A 15,968-nucleotide genomic window follows, 5' to 3' on the forward strand; every position below is an offset into this window, starting at 1 on the left:
AAGCCATTGAAAAAAAAACATTGCAATTTCAATCGGGACGAGGGTTTGGAGATCACATCCACATGGAATCCAGTCATTAGTATATATAAGCGAGAACGAATATCGTTAGTGTTGTGTGTCGACAGAGTAACATCCCTAGTGCGCAAAATGTTCAAGTCAATAAACAAGACCAGGTGCGAGTAGTTCGAAAAACTCGCGCGGCTAGAAGATGATGATGTCAACTTTAGCCGGTCTTCTCCGAGACCACGGGGACAACGCCGTTCTCGAAACGTCGGAGGTAAATTTAAAACTTAATACGCGATTAAGTCCCGTTTGTGTTCGTTAATAAATTCTATCAAGTTAGTGAACAGCGTGGAACAAACTTTTTTTAACAAAAAGGGTTTAGCAACTTGATCTTTATCGGGTGTTCAGTGTCACGCCTACCTTCGACACGCTAAGTATTAGAGGAAACTAGTGAACCCCGCGCATTCAACCAGAAATAGTTCCATGCATTGTTTATTTCAGTTTGTCCTAATGACCAGTAATGGCTTAATATTTATTAATAAAACCTATTAGGCGTCGTGATCCGCACGACAGCCTGTTATTATGGCCGCCCACCGCTCGTAACGAGCCTGCCACATAATGGGAACGCATGCGCTGCTCAATGAAACACGTGATCACTGGTTTTACAAAATGAAAAGTACTTAACCCAAGCGAAGCATCGTTAAATTTGATACCATTAACATGTGATAAAAACTTTTGTGGTTCAAGCTAGTTATTGCAAGAATTAAAAATCGTAATTAAGAGTTATCAAGATAACATTATGTTTTAAAGTATTCGGATCAAGATGGAAATAAGTAAATTCTTCTAACCTTTACATGTATGTCCTCATCTCTGTTTTTATGCTAGTTAAATTCTCAGTGAATATTCGCCCATAAAAAATAACGAGAAAATTTTGTAACTACAATCAAAGTTAGATCGAATTACTTTTAACCCGCACGAATAAGTTTATCTGATGGAATCAAACGAACGACGAAGAAAAATCGTGTCCGTTATTCCTTGACTTTAAATTTGGCTTGTAATTGCGATATTTGGGCTAGTAAATCTACTATTTCCGCCCCATTTTCTTATTGTTTGGCCGCACCTCCAAATTGGTTGAAAAGTGCCCGAGCCCCGGTGGTCGATTATCGACATCCAGATCTCGAGGGGCTGCATTAGCCTCCCACGCCTTGTAATTCGTGGCTATTAAATGATTGTCAACAAACAGGGGTAAAGGTTTCCTTTTTAGGGTTCCGTTGTCAAATAGGAACCCTTATAGTTCCGCTATGTCCGTCTGTCCATCCGTCCGCAGCTTTGCTCCGTGATCGTTAGTGCTAGAAAGCTGCTATTTGGCATGAATACATAAGATATGCATGGCAACAGAACGGTTTTTAGGGTATCTCCCATACAAAATGTTTTTTTTATTTTAATTTTTTTCTGTTTAACCCAATGGTGTGGGATATCTTTGGATAATCTTTCAAAACGAATAAGGGTCTCCATAAATCATTTTTTGATAAAGTGAATAGTTACGGAAATAATCACTCCGAAAGAAAAATCCTAATACAAAAGCTTAATTTAAACATTCAATGAAAACTATAGCGAACATGATCGAGCCGTTTTTGAATTATTGCAAAAAGTGACATGCTATTGGCCGATTCTTCATTTGTTCTAACGTTAAGACCTACGTTCCTATAAGTAAGAAACAATTGACGTGAGTGTCTATATAAAATATTAATTAACAATTGAACTTTGCTACATTTAATTACATTCAATATAACACCATGTAAAAATGTACCTGGTCTAAGTTAAACGGGTGTTCTTAACGAATTTCAAAAACGAGTAGATAGGTTATCTAAATGCGCAATTTGTCAGAATTTAATAGCGCAATATTTAGAACATTATTCTAACCTATCAGTTGAACTCTTAAAGTTTACACAGTTGTTTACATGAACAATTTCAGATCTGAAAACAATTCCGTTTGAAGTTGCCCCCGTTCGACAACTGAAACAATTGCCTATTCTCATTAACGTTAGAGGTGGCAGATGTACAAACATGCCGCCTATGTTCGGCAATGTTTCACAATGTCTTCAGGACGTTAACACTTTGAATGAAACGTGTTGGACAGTTGTAAATAGCGTTTGCGAAATTTGTAAAAGTTTTTCGGGCGGTTTGTCCGTATCCGTAGCTATTGTATAGGTTTCAGCTACCGTTCATAATTTTATGATTACTTAATAACTAGTCATCATAGGTGTATTCCGGTAATATCAAAAATGGACTCTAATATTGTGATTTTCGGAATTACGCCAATATCCCATAGCTTACAGGACAATTCGAACGTACACTTATATCAGACTAACATCTAACTGTGATCTACCTAATGTCATTAAAATAAAGTGCAATTCGCTCGTACTTGTCCGTACAAGTATTGGCGATAACTAAATAATATGATTCAAATATTCAAATGTAAGTAATAACAGTATACGTTTTTAATATGTCTGCAATTCTGCATTATACATATTAAATAGTTTATTTTATTTTATTAAATATATTCAATTGGGCCTTTCTTAATTAAATCAAACCCGAGCTTCCCTCAGTGGTTCATATCTACACATAATTATCAACAACACCACGATCGTTAATTGTTACAAAATACAACCACCTAATATTAAAAACAGAAACATTGTAATTTTATTTGACTGAAACATGGTGTGTTTCCATTATTACTTAGGTACTCAATTTGCCTAGCTACCTACGTGTTTAATCCTATGATCCTTCATAGACTCTGTCTATGTCAACTCGTCTTGCCTAAACATCCGTATGAACAATATAATTGACTTGTCCATCTCTTGTCTTGTCTATAAGTAACTGAATACTTTCCCACTTGTTTTCAATACCTTACATCATGTCATTGTTTATAAACTCCTAACGCAACAGTTATGGTATTCTTGTAACTTTGAAGTTTCTGGTGAGTACCTTACAACGAATAATCGGTAGAAATTTTTGAATAATGTATTTGGCCCGGTTGCCTTGTATTATCATGTTAAATATTACTTATTTGTGCTTATGTCAAGCGACCGAAGTTATTTTTTTTTCAATTGGAGAATTATACCACAACTAGGCTGTTAACCTTTTCTTCATTTGTTTTTTTTTTGCTTTGTTGATTTTCGATTTAAGCCACTTCAAATTTATTATTTATTTATCTTATGTTGTAAATATGGCCCAGTTAATGACGACCTCAGTTGCATGCAGCAGATTAAAATTCAAGAAATTTAACGGTTAATCACAATATTAAATGCTAAACTGGTAATAAAATATATTTATGAGTTCTAATTCTTATACGTATGCCCAGTAATTGATGACTTCCGTAACTATTCGGAAATTAGGTAAATAATACATGCCCTATAGCCATAGGTGAAGGGACAGAAAGATGTTGGAAAAAAATTGCTGTCGTTGACCGTAAGTATTGCATACACAATAAAGCTGACGGTATGTATTAATGCAATTTGATACTGTATACTTCAAATACACAAAAAAAAAGCAATGATTCAATAGGTCATCGACGTCATCGCTTACGGCCGCAGTCGTAGGCGGGTCGAATCAATGTAAACTGCCGATGCATTAAAGGTTATGGCCAATAGATTGTACAGTTAGCTGGACCCGCTTGGAAAGCCCTTTTACTGTCCTCGGCAGATTGAAGTCGATACTGGTTGTCGGACAAACGATTGAAAGCTAATGAATAGTGTAAATCGATTAAAACTGTCGGTGGGACTTGGGAAATACATTAGGTCGTCTAGGTAACGTACGGGTACAACATTGCTTCTAGTGAGATAGGTTTATATTATATTCGCAAAGCCTAATGAATCTCACTTTTAACAGGTAGAATTCTAAGAAGTAGTAAAAAAATATCTAAATCATGGTAGGTACTGATTTCGAAAAAAAAAAACAATCAATATTCTATTTATCGATACCTGTGTACCTTACCAAGATATTATGGCACTTACTTTGACAGGATGAGTCTTGGAATTGTAGGTACGTATATAAAATAGTACATAGTAAAATTAGTCATTAGAGAAACTTAAGTATATTGCAATAAACCTGCCACAACAGGTCATAAATGCAAGATTTACTTATCCATCAATATACTAGTAGAGCAAACCTTATATTTATGTCTTGACATTATCATGAGCTCACAACGCTCTCAATATTTGCCGAAGGCTTCACACAAATGGCGTTAATCTCATTATAAACTGCAGTAAAGTTGGGAATACACTAATTTGTTCAGGATTATTTAATTAAAAAATTTAATCCTTATAAATAACCTAATTTGAAAAGTAGAACAAACGTCACCTTTTTTGTCAATTATCCTGTAATAGGTTTTGAATTTCAACTGATGACAACTCTTAACAAGATTACGTCAAAGCCTTGTGGGGATCAACAAACCAATACACAGTACAGTCATCGAACTAGCTTTTAACGCCGGTGTATCCCTAGCACAAGGATTATTTATGACACCACGAGTTTTGTTAGAAATTTCGTGACGGCCTATCGCTATAGGGTCCGTAACCTGCATACCGTGTCAGTCTGTCCATGCATCTGGAGTTAGTAATGACTCGGGGCTAACTTAGTATTAGCACTACAAGTGGGACGGCTTAAATTGTAGACGGTTGAAAGTACTCGTTATGGATAAGTTCTCTGGGTCATACGTAGGTAAGTTTTCTCTACTAACGTGGACCTAGTGTAAATGAAGACATATTACTATGTTAGTTTCATTCTTGCAACTCCAACAAACGCACAGAGGGCTCTCTGGCACAGGCATAGAAGAGACAACTGAGAGTCATAATACACGTTCATATTTATTAGCAAATTAAAGTAGGTATTTCTTGAGTGGCTTGTATCCCTACTAATATTATGAAAACGAAAGTAACTCTGTCTGTTATCTCTTCACACAAACCTCTGAACCGATTTAGATGAAATTTAGTTTTGAAATAGTCTTGAGTCTCGGGAAAAGATAGTCTTTATCACGGAAATTACTATTCTATGTCGCGAGCAGAAGCTAATAAATCTAGCAATGAATAAAACTAGACTTAAGTGTTACCTATTACTGATTTTATTGTTGCTAAATACTTGACACCTAATTATTATCAGACAGACAAAATTCATTCAATACTTTTACGAATGAATAACAAAGTCGTATAGTGATAGGCACGCTCAAAGCTTTATATTCCTTTATTTTTAACTAGTTAAATATGAATTCAACATAAAAGCCTACAGGAGAGGTGACTTGCGTGCAACCAAGTACTAACCCGGTTATTTTATTGTAAGCGTCGTAGGTAAACATGAAAGTCACACGATACGACCAAGGCCTAGTCCTTCGCCTTGCAACGTTACATAATTAATAAGACTCTCTTGGAAATAAAGTTCCACGCGTCTCCGACTAACAAAAATGTTTTCTAGAAGGCAACGTATTCATTATAAGTACGAATAAACGTGTTTATTTTATTCGAAGTGGTGTCAAAGTGTCAATGCAAACGCAGCGTGCAGACCGAGGCGACCTGCTTCTGCATAACTTATATTATTTTTATCCGCTAAAGTTGAACAGACAAGTTTTTGATTATATCGATCGAACTGAATACTGATATATAACATTCTATAGTTTGCTCCGAGTCGAGAGTCAGAGACGGTGGAATAATTTCTTCAAGCAATAGATTTCCTTTGACTTCCCAGGAATACTTAGTAAGTCTAAGTGCGGCTTTCCCCTGCCTAGCAAAACCAACATCAGCGATATCGTCTCGGCAATCTGTATGCCGCTAAATCCCGGCTTCCCATCGCTTATGGCATCTGATAGATACACTTGCCAATCGCTGCGCGGTGATCGTTCGGACACGCACTTCCTTTTGCAGTGTCCTCCTTGTGCTATTCGTGCGATTCGTGTTGCTTTGTTTTCAGACCGTATATATTTTGTTCAATGGTTCAAACCTCGGCTTGTACCAATTAGCTTTTCTGAACTTATGTACGAAATATGATTTGATATTTACCAGTCGCCGGAACTAACCGCCGGAAGCCGGAAACCGGACTAATCCCAACAAGGCCTAGTTTTACCCTCTGGGTTGGAAGGTCAGATGGCAGTCGCTTTCGTAAAAACTAGTGCCTATGCCAAATCTTGGGATTAGTTGTCAAGCGGACCCCAGGCTCCCATGAGCCGTGGTGTTCAATGCTAAGGAAAAGAGGAGCGCAGGTTTCTATGTAAGCATCTATAAAGCCTCGTTGCTGGTTCACATTTTATTGCAAGCCGGGTAAAGGCAGTTGGTTTAAATAGATTATTTGGACTGATTTTCTGTCGTTAACTCTTGAGTTCTTGACACATGTGGTCGTGACGATTGGATGGTCCTCCATTAATCATTGCGGTCGATGTAATATGATTTTCATGATCCTTCTTCAACTAATCCAGTATCGAGAAATATAATTCAGTATAGGTAAAAAACTTAAGTAAGTCACCTGTTGTATGTAGTTGTGACGTGTTCGAATAGACATTTGTTTTGTTTGTGTGTGTCTTTTAAACATGTATTGTCTATTCGAACACGTCACAACTACATACAACAGGTGCCTTACTTAAGTTTTTTACCTATATCTACTTTTTTGCAAGAATACACAGGTATGTATGTACAAAAGTGTCCTCATTTAAGGTTGGTAATAATTTCCAGCCACTTCGAATGCAAATACTACAAACAATAATAAAAGATTTGAAATTTAAAATACACACATACATTTTTCACATTTCTTTACATTTCTGGTCTTACCTTGACAAAGAAGAAACAATATTACGGAAGCCATTCCGTTAATATTGTCTTAAATTCTAAATTGAGGTCGGGGTAAGACTATCCAAAGATTTTTTTGTATTCTATCCATCATCGGGTTGACTGCGAATACTTTGCCTTCGACTTTTCTGAGAACATTACCAACCTTGCTAAAATTAATTTGCCAAGGACCAAGTCCTAAGTATTACACGATTAATACTTAACAATTGCTCCTTCGCAAATAAATTTACCCATATGGTATTTGTTTGATTAAGATTCAGAAAGGTTTTCCTGGCATGGGCTTTCATATAATGATGTCTGATTCTAAAGACTTTCGGGGGCTCAAACACCTTTCTACCACGGCCCATTGCGAACCTCCCGGAGCGTGACTAAATCAATTAAGATTTAGGTGATTCAGTAACACCGTTTAGGACTATCGCGAGGGATGATATCGGAGATGCTCCACTTCGATAGCATTGCGGCTGCTCGGTCGACTATCGTCTAATTAGAATGTTGCCTTTTGTGGAATAGCAGCCAGTATGCTCCGGTTTACGAAATTAGGTAGGACTTATTCGACTTTTTGCTTCGTGATTTATGATTTGTTCTTCGATATACACCTAAGCAATATCTTCCTTATTCGCTTTTGTGTCATATTCTTGGACGCTTTGATGTGATCATATGTATCACTTATTGGAAAAAGATTATGACAAGTTTATTGTCAACTTGATTGCAAATAAGTAAATAAAAATTCGATTTCAGCAAATCCGGCAATCTAGACAAAATTACTTTTATTAAAATTAAAATATCTTTATTAAAGACCGCATATGGTCCATAAATGTGTTAGTTATCAGTTATGTTAGTAGCAAGTTAGCAACCGTAACCTAATAAAATATGTAATAAATAACTTATAAACAATAGTGCCTTTGTCCGCTGACCCATTGCCCACAACAGAGGACAATCTAGCTTATTAGCTATAATGTTTAAAATGCTGTTGCTACTCCCGCACACTCTGTCAAGCAGTGAGGCCGTTTTCTTTCGCCACACGGGCCACACGGCATCAAAACCGTCTGCGCGCGCCTCGGCGAACATGGACGATGCGCTTCAGAAACGCGGCAGTCTCAACAGCATCCTAATTTTAGAACTGTTTCTTTTCGAATTCTCACCCAATTTTCAATCCCTAAGTATTCACTTAACATGGATCACTATTCACTAAATAGTTCGCATCACCGTAAACATCTATCATATTCCGTATTTGACTAAGCCTGGTATGCAGCGTAGCTATTCAGGTAATACAAAGACCGGATCTCGATTGAGGTTACATTTTCAAACCTAATTTGATACTCAATCAGCCTTTACCGGCTCATTATCGGCCAATATCGAGATCGAGATACTGTCAACACACAGACAGACGAGTGCCTGACACGGTCCCGCACTAATTACCATAGGCGTGCACTAATACGCTGCAATTGGAGCTTGCAGTTCACAATTATCAGCTCTCAATTGCTAAAGTAAATGCCCTGAGCCCATTATGTTAACTCACGCACGAACTGCTCTATGACCTATCATAGGTTCTCGCAATGTAACACTTTACGAATATGTACTTAATGATCCGGAAATAATATTTAGTACAGTAGGTAATTAAATGTTTTTATTCGTAATAGATACAAATTCATTGTTCGTATATATTTCGTAATGGGATAATGATTCCAGGATAATTCTGAGATTTACATAAAAGTAACAATATAAATTCATATAGAGGTCCTAAAGAACTAAAATAATATTTTTTATTGAAGCACTGTACTTAAAATGATGCCCCAAAAAAAATTAAGGTAAGGTACTGTAGAGCTTTACGGCGATTTTCACATTGGATGCGGATCCGCATGCCGATCCAGTGAACGAGTAGTGGGACGTTGGTGACGTTGCCATATATACTAGGCTAGTCGACGAGCTTCTAAATGGTGAAAAATAGAGATACTACTCCTAATAATGAGTTATCACGCGTATTTCTAGGAGTAGTATCTCTATTTTTCACCATTTTGAATTTGGCGACTAGACTAATACGTGTACAGCGCTGGTTAGGTTACACATCGGAGCGGCGTGCGGATCCACTTCAGTGTGGTAAGTGGTAACCGCGTAAATGTCTATTTCACGTCACAATTTACTCCGTTCAAAATAAAATGCATTAATATAATAGTCTCAAAGCGCGAGTGAAAAGTAATCGTCTATCAGTGGTAAGTAGCGCGGGCGCCCCGCTAAAATGTCGCCGCTTGCGCAATGCTAACTGTTATCCAGCTGTAATTAGAGTAGTTCCCAGGGGTATCGGCGATACATCTCGATCAGCGCTAAACACTTTATATTATTTCACTGGCGTGGTTAGAGCAATTTATTGTTTTCTCGACCGTGATTGGTGGTTGGCTTTTGTTTTACGAGTTATTGGTAATCGGACAACACATTTTCGAAACAGCAGTTGAGTGGTAGGTTCATTGATGGGTAAAATGTAATCAAGTATATTAAGTGTGCCAATAAAGAGTATTCTATTTATCTTCTATCCATCAATATTATTGCTTGCAGATGCAAAGTTCGAACAATAACTTATTCTAATTCGTATTTACTCGTATTCGTATAATAGTTTTTGCTAACTCACGATCTAATAGTAGCCGCGAAGAAAATAACTCGGAAAGTTAATAAAACGCATAAAAGGATGTCTTGAAATACGCTTGCAGTTGGCAGCAGGCCAGGCGCAGTTATCTCCTGAATCGCTCGCGGCTGATAAATAGAGAATATTTTGACTATGTTAACGCCTCGCCTTTGAGATCATTGCTCGAAATATGGCACACGATCTTTTTTTTTTTATTACGGAAAGGTAAGCATTTGACCACAATCTCACCTGATGGAAAGTGCCGATGTAGTCTAGGATGGAACATGCTTACCTAAAAGATGTCCATTCACTCTCGATTTAAAAAGGTCCAAGTTATAGTGGACTTGGAATAGATTTGCAGGAAGTGAATTCCACTCCTTAGCCGTTCGCATGATAAAGCTGGATGCGTAGCGTTTAGTGCGAATCAATGGTAAAGTAACGACGTAAGGGTGAAACGCAAGTCCGCGTCTAGTCCCACGGTGGCAGAACGGAGATGGGGGGATAAGATTATGTAATCCCATCGCACACTCCCCGAAATGTATCCTGTAGAATACCGATAAACACGCTACCTTTCTACGGTGTTCTAGGCTCTGCAGTCTAGCCTCTACCAATCTCGCAGCATCTAGGGTGGCTAGCTGATACTTGGCGGATCCATCCCAAAGGTGACTGCAATACTCCATACTAGGGAATGCAAACCGGTTTTAACCGAAACCGAAAAAACCGGTGTTTGACGGAAACCCAAAACCGGGTTTTTAGAATTTGAAAAAACCGGTTTCGGTTTTATTCGGTTTTTTTATTTACCTAAGTTGCATGTTTTATTCATTATAAGGGTATAAATCGGTCCTAAACCGGTTGAATCGAGACCAAATCAAATAATGTAGTGTTGTGTTAGTTTGATCATTTGTAACGCTAAATGAATTTTTACGGTACAAAATACAAAAATACGAAAGATTTAAATACTATAACGTACTGGCAGTGGCAGGACATCCGTGCTGGTGTACGAATTGTATAGTAGTACTTTTTAATAAAATCGGACAGACAGACGGACATGACGAATCTATAAGGGTTCCGTTTTTTGCCATTTGGCTACGGAACCCTAAAAATGGGTATAAAAGGTCTTACTTATAATTTTATTATGCGATGCGCTGTAGAAAAATTCCACGTAATCAATTATATCAATTGTAGCTTTAGTCTTTTGTTGGTTCGGTGATAACGATTTACCGACCAAAGAAAAAGTTTAATTGAGATTAATAGTACAAATACTAATTAAAGTTGATTATGGAATAAAAACAAAGCTTGTTTCATTTATTTCCTACTTTACAAATCCATAATAACTTAGCAAATATTTTATAAAGGAAGGTAGTAACAGTAAACGAATTAACTACTTTAATATATACTAGAAGACAGCAAAAAACTTAGAGCAAGATTTCGGATTGGGCCATTTGATTTAAGAGAAATAACATTCAATGATAAATTGATATTGTCATATATTTAAGAAAAAATGACCTATCCCATCGGTGTCTAACCAACAAACCAAAAAAATAATAATTTAATAAAATTGGTTTGTTCCTATTCCTAGTTACAAATAACATTAAGTCATTTGACAATTCCTATACAATACAATAAAATAGTCAGATATTCTGTCTTTAATTTCGTGATAAAATCGTGTATATACTATACTAGCATTCGTTTTTACACGTGAAGCAATCTTTTCTTTATTCCATGGCGATGAATTTAAGAATTTTTGATTCTAAAAACCGAAACCGGTTTTAACCGGTTTCGTTTTTTTTTGGTAAAACAAGAAAAAACCGGTTTTGAAAAACCTCCGGTTTTTGCATTCCCTACTCCATACACGACCGGACTTGAGCTATGTAAAGCTGAAGAAGCTGCCCCGGTGTGAAGTACTGCTTGACCTTAGAAAGGACGCCTAATCGTCTAGCTGCAGATTTAGCCAGAGATTCAATATACGCCCCGAAGCTCAGGTTAGATGAGATGCTTGTGCCAAGTAGCTGAAGATGGTTGGATATCGGTACGGATACATCCCGGAAAGTCGGAGTCAGGTCGAAAAGACTCCGTTTCGCAGAGAACAGACACGCCTGTGTTTTGGTAGCGTTGAATTTGACCAGGTTTGCGTCGCCCCAATCGGATACTACCTTAAGTGTCAAATTCAGACGGTCTACCATAGCCTGTCGATTAGATTGGGACTAGCATGTCGTTGATATGCAGCAGAAATAGGTTCACTAATGTTTAACCAAAACAATGTTGGCAAATTTTCATTTTACAAAAAACGTTTCACCAAAGTATTATTTGGCAAATATGTTATTCCGCAAATGTATCATTTTACAAAAAGTCACTTGACAAATAATCATTTAGTAAATAATACATTATTACAATATGTCAAAATACAAAGTATCAATTTTATATTTTTCATGTCACCTAGTAATATGTTTAGCAAATTAATACATTCACCAAACTTTGAGGGAATAATTCTGCATGGTTGCAATTTTCATTTGGGCCAGATTATTTTGAGGTAAGTTACTTAGTTGCAAGACAAGCAAGCAATCGTTGCTTACATTTTTCGCGTTGTTAAAAAAAAAATAACCTCGAAGCCTAAGGCGGGAGCAAAGCTCCCGCCTTAGGCTTCTAACCTAACCTATCCGAGTCGGATTGCCCCGACAGGTCTGGCTCGCTTACAGTTTATTAGTACAGAAACACATGTCAAAATAATACATTTTAGCAAACATTTTTTGACCAATGATAGATTTATTTGTTAACTTTGTTGTTAAATAATCATTTGTCAAAAAGATCTGTTATGAAATGAAATTTTATTAGTTAATTATTTGGTAATAAGAATAATTTGTCAAAAATATTGTTGTAAAAAAATGATTTGCTAAAATATAATTTTGCCAGTAGTTGGTTGCCAAGTGTCAATTTGCTAAACATCTTTTGGCCAAACGATAGGACACCGCAGAAATAAGGTCGCGGACAGAACAGAGCCCTGAGGAACACCGGCATTAATAGCCCATTGGTCAGATGTGTAGCCATCTAACACCACCCGGATGGAACGTTCACTCAGAAAATTCTCAATCCAGTTGCACAGGCTGGCTGGTATCCCATATGCTGGAAGCTTGCTCACCAAACTTGCATGCCAGACCCGATCGAATGCTTTAGAGACATCGAGAGATACCGCAAGGGCTTCACCGTGCCTCTCAATTGCCTCGCTCCAAAGATGGGTAGCATGCACCAGAAGATCTCCAGTCGAACGATCTGTTTTATTTTGGCGTGAAATGATTTAATGAGATTTTTTTATAAGGGCATATAGATACCAAGTGTCCGGAGCTTTAACTTGATTTGTATTCACGACATGACATTTCTTAAAGTAGATGATATAACTTATTCAGATGAAGGTTTTACTTATATTTGTTTTTACGTCTGCAGGTAATTCCGGCGCCATTAAATAAAATGGAGTAACTAGCAGGTATGTTACAAACGTTATAGTACATTGTGCCAGGGATCGGAAACCGGTATTTTTTTATGGGAACGAAAAGGGTAAGGGTATTTTATTTCTAATTTGGGCAATCTAATAATACGAAGTCGTTATCTAAAAACACAACGGACTCCTACATTTGGAGTATAAAATAAACCGAAATATATGGTTATTTCGAAGCTTTTGCAAGAAATCGGTTCCGATCCCTGCATTGTGCAAGGTGAAATATTGGAAAACAGGGTGGAATATTCTTACCCCGAGTTAGAAGCTTGGCTCTACAAGATACCAGATAACTTTTTGACAGTGCGAGCCTTATGGTTTCGTTTTGGCAACATTTTACATGAAAATGTTCTTGGTGGGGTATAAGTTACTTTTTACTCTCAAATATTTATTATATTATCAGTTTCGTTCTTTTACGTATTATAAGTAACCAAAAAAAGGATATAGATATATGCCAGTCGTTTCATAGTATCGTTGATATTGGAACGTTTTATTTAAGCTATTCCAATATAATAGATCCATTTAAGTAGGATTAAGACATCGCAGTTCACTGGACTCGGTAGAAACTCAATGCTCTTCTGTACCCCTAGTGTAACTTTGATCGACATCATAACGTGACGAACGCGTTTGCGTTAAGTCTCATTTTGTATAGGATTTTGAGGTTCCAAAACGTCCCGCTTGGCGCGCTCTTTCGAAATCCAATACAAAATGAGACTAAACGCAAACGCGTACGTCACGTTTGGAAATCGAATTTATTTACACTAGGGGTACGGAACTCATTTTACGGTCCGTGACTGCCCCCTTAGCGATATTACTTAGGCAATCTACTTTCCCATTATAGTGCTTATGGCGTTAAATGAGCCATTATGAATATCTCACCACAAACTATTGTATGAGGTAAAGCTCTAGAGATGACAGGTATGCCTATTGCCTGCGTATTGAACTTAAATACGTAATATTAGCGATATGAATATATTCCTACTATTGTTTATTTTTACATGATCTTGGATAATTTCAAAATAATGGTAGCGGATAAAACCACGCGTCAAAACTATCTGCCAACCTCAAATAAGTAGATACAAATAGTGATTCGGGGATAGTTCTATACCGCGTATAACTAACAAAGTCGATAGAGTCCAAAATCAAAGAAATAAGGAAATTGGACGTTTCTGCATTTGTTAGTTACGCGGTATTGCAGTATCCCCGACGAATATATCCCTACAGTTCGCGTTAAAAGTACACAAGTCTAATTGTTCTACATATCACATCACATCACATCACACACATCTCTTTTTGAAAAGCTATTCAAGATGGTAGGTACTTTTGTCGCATAGTCAAATACGCTACTTTTGATGATGACCGTGCGCATGAATATGCTGTATGCCGTGTTACATAAATTCAATTGTAACAGAGCTAAGAGCACTTAGTCTCGCCTACGTTATACGAAACTTGATTGTTCATCTCTGTTTTTGAGGAAAACTTACAGGACATATCGTTGTTTTACAGAGAGTCGAAATATTTAGTCATAAGTTAACTGCAAAGGTTAGTAAAGACACTTAGAACTCGTGAGTTGAACTTAAAAAGCACCCGAGTACAACGAAAAGCTTTTAAGTTCGCTTGTTAAGAGCATTTACACATAAATAAAGTAACTATTTCTAACTGTGTTGTGTGTTGACTAATGTAACTGTCTTTATTTAGAACGAGCTTACAAACGTTTTTAAGTCAAAAGTTCAAATTTAATTTTTAACTTCATTTGTTTTTTCGTTACGATTTCGGTCTCACTTTCAAGATCAAATTAATCGATATATACATAGCTAGCATACTTATTATTGTTACTTAATTTAGAACCACTTCCCTAAGTTTGATTAAGCTACAATTGATCTACGACGATTTTTAAATTGGTACAAAAAATTTGATAATACTAAAAAAATTATACATTTATAATTATTAATACTTTTATAACTATTAAATAACTACACCCAAGTCCCATGGCAGAAAACATTAATTGTAATTTGCAATCCAAATATAAAAAGGAGCTGTCGGTGTAGTCATTAGTGGTTAGATCCACAGACAAGGAGTGGACCGATTTGTTTTAGATTAAAAGAAGCTGGTGGTGGAGTAGCGGCGGCCTTGTGTAAAACCGCGGCGAGCGTTGACCCCACCGACTGGATTCCGCGCGTTAACGAATATAGCGTAGATAAACTTAGATAATTTAGCGTGCATAACTAACATAGACATGTTTTTAAACTTGTCCAAGGAGTACCAGTTGCGTACTTAAAACTAATTCATCTTGCTAAGTGTCAGTATTACAGACATTTCGTAATTGAGTCCTGATTTCATGATTACTAGAAATTACTTTTGGAATCTGATTACCGATTCCCAGATTCTCCTAGCCTCCTAAGTATGTAACATTTAATTATAAATCAACCAGCATGAAAATATATGTAAGAAAACGTCTGTGCGGTAGCTCAGTTCAGGATACTTAAAACTTCACATCTATCACAAATACAAAAGCTCTCTCATAAATCCCTGACACTGACATCACACAATACACTTCCTAAGCCCAATTGGGACCGTAAGTGCTTCCGACCGGTTCCACCGATGAATATGTATGTTCGCTTCCGTAGGTGTCCGATTACAGTAATGCAGTTGGAAGTTGTTAACCGACAACTTATCAGTGACCCTTCGTTGACGCGTTGTAAGACATTTACTCGGATGGATCCTGACGGGTGCTTATCATTTTTTGTTCCGCGACGTTGAAACAGAGAAGTGTATTAAATGCACTTGTGTTTTAAGATTTTCTTGCTCATTTCATCTTGCTACACTTCTGGCTACGTACGTGTCAAGGGTCTGTGTTAAGTTGTCGCAAGTGATAGTTAATTCACTTCGGTGCGGGGGCGGTTGGTAGAGCCACGTGTGGTCGGTCGTGTTTTATTTTGTGTTCGAATTATAAGTACGTGTTTATTGACAACCGTTTCTTCTGCTGCGCTGGCATATATAAGTTGCAAATAATTGTACTTAAATAATTGTA

The 15,968-nt window shown here is 37.0% G+C and overlaps 1 protein-coding gene across 2 annotated transcripts in view; it reads left to right on the plus strand.

The window, feature by feature from the left end:
- LOC133534241 (klarsicht protein) overlaps nt 1–15,968 on the plus strand; it is a 348,033-nt gene that overhangs the window by 14,907 nt on the left and 317,158 nt on the right. For both annotated transcript variants that reach the window (XM_061873338.1, XM_061873350.1), the window contains exon 2: nt 12,889–12,928. The gene's annotated coding sequence lies outside the window, so the exon portion shown is untranslated. The remainder of the gene's footprint in view (nt 1–12,888; nt 12,929–15,968) is intronic.

The sequence above is a fragment of the Cydia pomonella genome, chromosome 2 (genome assembly GCF_033807575.1).
Source record: "Cydia pomonella isolate Wapato2018A chromosome 2, ilCydPomo1, whole genome shotgun sequence".
Taxonomy (NCBI): domain Eukaryota; kingdom Metazoa; phylum Arthropoda; class Insecta; order Lepidoptera; family Tortricidae; genus Cydia; species Cydia pomonella.